This window comes from Myotis nattereri, assembly GCF_964212035.1.
Source record: "Myotis nattereri genome assembly, chromosome: X".
NCBI lineage: Eukaryota > Metazoa > Chordata > Mammalia > Chiroptera > Vespertilionidae > Myotis > Myotis nattereri.
Genome location: NC_138078.1, coordinates 79198687 through 79203823, shown reverse-complemented (window position 1 = coordinate 79203823; position 5137 = coordinate 79198687). Strand labels below are relative to the sequence as shown.

At 45.9% G+C, this 5137-nt stretch overlaps 1 pseudogene across 1 annotated transcript; it reads right to left on the bottom strand.

Moving 5' to 3' along the window:
- Positions 1-3310: 3310 nt before the first annotated feature.
- Positions 3311-4927, bottom strand: LOC308511729 (nuclear prelamin A recognition factor-like; annotated as a pseudogene). The gene is made up of 2 exons: positions 3827-4927; positions 3311-3388 (listed from the first exon to the last, which is right to left on the bottom strand). The product of its transcript is annotated as a nuclear prelamin A recognition factor-like (transcript).
- Between the last annotated feature and the right edge of the window lie 210 nt (positions 4928-5137).

Here is a 5137-nt window from a genome sequence, read left to right as displayed (position 1 = left end):
TCACCAGGAGGGCTTCCGCATGGCCCAGAGCAGCCCCCAGCAGAGGCGGCCACCAGTGGAGGCACACACAGACCTGCTGTGCTACCCAGCCCAGAGGCCAGAGGCACCCAGCCTGGGGGCAGCCTCCGGCTCTGCTATCTTGAGTTGTGGTTTCCAAGGAAACAGCCAGAAAGGATGATAGACCCTCTGCAAACAGCTCAGCCAGCGCCTACCTAAGTGGCAGCTTTGTTTAAATCCAGCCTTTCCTGCAGTGAATGACCCCAACCCTCCCTGGATCAGGCAGGTTCCTGTGGAATGCAATCTCCACGCAATACAAAGGGGCCTCAGTTTCCTCCCTGGTGAGCTCATGCGCTTTAGCTTGGGGCAGCGGGGAAGGAAGGGAAAAGGCATCACATGGGGCAGCTCTGGCAAGCAAGCAGAAGGAAACCATTTCTGGCAGACACTCCCCTGCTACCCCCTTCAACATGTAAGGAGAATCAAATAAACCAATACAAACACCCCTCCCCCACCCTGGAGAGATCCAGGACTGAGGGGATTCTTGCCCAGGCATTGCGTACCTGCTTCCCACCCCCTTTATCCAAATGGACATGTTAGGGGGTTAAGGGGAGGAGGAGGAGCCTCTCAGGACAGGAATTCCCTGGAACTGCATCCCTGCCCTCCTTCCCAACCTGAACTCTTGGAGCTCAGGGCCTGACCCCGCCCCCAGCAGATTTGCATATGCCAGACCCTCCAGTACTTCCAGGTACTGGGCATTCCCATGTCTTCCCTGCCTCCCAACCACTGACCCTCACTGTCTCTTACCCCAGAAGCACTCTGTCCTCCCCAACTTTTGGTCTTTATAGCCTAAATGCATGGTGGGCGTAGTTGCTTCTCCATAGATTTTATTTGATAAGAACCCAGCAAAGTCACTTAGCAACTGAGCTGCTCAGACTTCATCAGGGACAACAAATGACACACCTTACTTGACTTTGATAGCAAAACAATCTTATTCTTTTATTTTTTTAAAGTAGATTTTTATTTCAGAGGAAGTGAGAGGGAGAGAAATAGAAGCATCGAACAGACTGTCAAACTACAGCAGGAAGGCCGGGGAGAGCTGGGGGGGTGGAAAGAGATCAACAGAAGGACTTGTATGCCTGCATATAAGCATAACCAATGGACACAGACACTGGGGGGTAGGGGAGGCCGGGGGAAAGTCAAGGGGGAAAAAAAGAAGGAGATATATGTAATACTCTTTGTAATACTTTAAGCAATAAAACAAATTTTTTTAAAAAAATCAATGATGAGAGAGAATCATCGGTGGGCTGCCTCCTGTACACGCCCTACTGGGAATTGAGCCCTCAACCCAGGCATGTGCCCTTGACCAGAATCGAACCTGGGACCCTTCAGTCCTCAGTCTGAAATTCTAGTCACTGAGCCAAACTAGCTGAAGCAAGCAATCCTATTCCTAAAGACTTGATTTTTGTCATATACAAGTGAATTTGAATCATATCAAACCAATATACATTATTTAATGAAATGCCTCTTCATTTCTACTAATGCAATTCTACCTTAAAGCTTATGTTGTATAATCTATACTAATAAAAGGGTAATATGCTAATTAGACCGGACACCTTCTGGACATCCATTCGGATATCCTTCTGCACAAAGTCATAGTGGCAGGGGCAAAGGCACAGGTGGTTAGGGGTGACTAGACCGGCAGGGCAGGGCAGTTAGGGGCGACCAGGCTAGCAGGAGAAGGCACTTAGGGGTGATCAGGCCAGCAGGCAGGTGAGCAGTTAGGAGCCAGCAGTCCCGGATTGGAGAGGGTGCAGGCTGGGCTAAGGGACCTCCCGTGCACAAATTTCATGCACCAGGCCTTTAGTGTAAGAATAAGGGAGCACAGCCCCCTGCAGCAGGAATCCCAAGAAGGCCTGGTGCCCTGGAGGTGAGAGAGCCAAGAGAGGAAGGGGGCCAAAATTCCTTTGTTTGGAAATTTATATATTTAGATTTCATGTGCTTGCAGTGGACATACCCATCCTGGCTACTGACTCATTTTTTAATTTTTATTTTATTGTTTAAAGTATTACAAATAGTAGTACATATGTGTCCTTTTTCCCCCCACTGACCATTTTTCAGGTGTGATTGAAGGGCAATAAGACTTCCACATCATTCAGACCTTGCTGGGCATGCATTTAAACTGCCTTTGTCTAATCCCTTCCCCCATCAATTAGCAGAGAAGAGACTTGGAGAATGTTAAATGTAGCTTTTTGGCAAAGCTGTGTAAATGGCATACCTATACTATTTGGTCTCCCCTTTCACTCCTTTACTGTTAATAACCAGGTTATTTTAACAATAAAACTTATATTGTTAAGTTTTGGAGAAACTTCTGTATTGTTTTCCATAATAGCTGAGCCAGTTCACATTTCCACCCAATCTGTACAAGGATTTTGTTTTCTCTACATCCTTGCCAACACTTGTTATGTATTGTAATTTTTATGATAGTCATTCTGATATATGTGAGGTTGTATCTCTTTGTAGTTTTAATAAGTATTTTCCCAATTATTAGTGATACTGAACATCTTTTTATATACCTGTAGGCTATATACATATTGTTTTTTGAAAAATGTCTTGTGAGATCCTTTGTCCATTTTTAATAGGTTTATTTTTTATCTTTTTTTTTTCCATGTGGAGTTTTCTGACTTTTTAAAAATATATTTTGGATATTAACTTCTTATCAGTTATATGGTTTGCAAATATTTTATTCCATTCCTTAGGTTGCCCTTTAATTTTTTAAGTGTTTTCTTTGCTATGCATAAGCTTTTTAGTCTGATGTAGCCCCATTTGTTTATTTTCACCTTTGTTGCCTGTATTTTAGGTGTTATAACAAAAAATATATTGCCAAAACCAATGTTGAGGAACTTTTATTCTATATTTTCTTTCAAATATTTTACAGTTTTAGGTCTTATACTTGTGTCTAATGTATTCCAAATTAATATTTGTGTATGGTGTAAGATATTGTTCCCATTTCACTCCCCCCCCCCCATAAATATCTAGTTTTCTAAACAGCATTTATTGAAGAGACTATCCTTTCCCTGTTGTGTGTTCTTGGCAACTGTGCCAAAGATTAGTTGACTGAATCTTTGTGGGTTTACTTCTATGCTCTCTAGTCTTTGCCATTGATATATGTGTCTGTTTTCAATTTATTAATTTTTAGAGAAAATGGGATGGAGGGCAGGAGAGAGAGAGAGAGAGAGAGAGAGAGAGAGAGAGAGAGAGAGAGAGAGAGAAGAAACATCAACATTGATTGGCTGCCTCCTGCACTTTAGATCATTTATAAGAATGCATATTTTACCTGAATATTGCTCACCTTCACTGTCTCCTCATTGGTTTTTCTGTCTGGATTATCTATCTGTTGTTGAAATTGAGGTGTTAAGGTCCCCTATTATTATTATATTGCTTTTTATATATTTAGATGATCTAATGTTGGGTTCATATATATTAAGAACTGTTATATTCCCTTGATGAATTGACCTCTTTATAATTATATAGTTACTAGAGGCCCAGTGCATGAAATTTATGCACTGGGCGGGGTGGGGTTCCCTCAGCCTGGCCTGCACCTTCTTGCAGTCCAGGACCCCTCAGGGGATGTCCGCTTGTTCTTTGGGATTTTTTCATTGTCAGATAAAAGGATACGTACATTGGGGCAATCCAATGTCACCCCCTCCCCCCAGCCACTCCTGGTACAGCTCCTGCACATGGGCACTGGTCTCCGGGGGCCACCCCGGGATGGCAGCTTAGATGCCTTAAATCTGCCACAGCAGTGCCCTGTCTGCACGCCCGTCCTTGCCTGGGCCTGGCCCCTGCTGCTTAGGCATCCCTGGCGCAGGCCAGGACCTCCACAAAGTGGCAGGGGAACTTGTCCCTCTACAGCTTCAGGACCACTTCTGGATGTTCTGAAAGCTGTAAGCAGCCTCAAAGCATAGCAGAACCTCTCCGTCCCTTTCAAGGGTGACCTCCTGGAAGTCTGTGTTCCTCAGGGTGCGGTAGGTAAGCACTCCCACATCCTGTTGAACAGCTCCTCGGCCATGTGCCTGAAGAGGTGTGCCAGGTATCCGTTGGAGCTGGCACCCTCATGGAGCCTCACCTCCTTCTCCTTCATGTCTCCAAACAGAGTGTCCACAGCGGCATCATTTGAGACGAGGTCACTTTGCTCCATTATCTGGACAATTTCACCTGAGGTTAACAGGCAGTCAGCACCCTGAGAACTATGTAAAGCTATGGGAACATCTTCTCAAAGGGCCTCCAGTTTCTTGTCATAACCCAGGGCCACAATGACATGGAAAATCTTGTCTGGGAACAGGTTCTGCCGTCTGGTGAAGTAATCCTTCACCAGAGAGCCCATGATCTGCTGGGGAGACTTAACTGAGCAGAGGTGGGGGTGATGGGGTGACCTAGCACGCACTCTGCATATCAGACCCAGCTGGGGCAGGCGGAGGTCAGCATGGGTAGCTAGGGCTGTTCCTCACGGTGCTGGCAGTACCGACACACACATTCCTTCTGACTCTCCAGGATGCTGAAGTCCACAGCTATCTTCATGTCAAAGACAGTGCACCCCAAGGCTTTTGAAGAAGCTGCAGAGCCTTCTGGATGTATCAGTGACACTGAGGCTGAATTTAGCAGCAAAATGAGGCAGAGACTGAGGACACACAGACACTGCCAGCACCTTGTGCTGTGAGGTAACACATTTCTTATTAAGGTTCAGAACACGAAAGAAGTCCTTGGTGTTCTGTTGAGAAATTTGGACTCCTTCCTCTGAGGTCACACAACTGTCACATGCCAGGCAGTCACTCAGAAATATCTTGGCATCGGCCAACTTATGGAATTCTCCCTTTCTCTTCGTTCTCCTGAACCGGAAGCCAGACGCTGACTGCAGCATTCTCTTGATCATTGGTTTTTATTTTTTTACTACATTCCTTCCATGTGCAGTGCTCACAATTCATCTGGAGCGGGGTGGGTGGTGGCCGGCTCGAGTGAGCTGGAGGAAGCATGGGGAGAGCAGTCACTGCTGGTCACCCCTGGCATTGCTGTTGGTATCTTTTCTTCCTTGTGGGTGTCTAGGGAGGGGAAGCAGCTGCAGTGCCCGAGGCTGAGTTCCAGG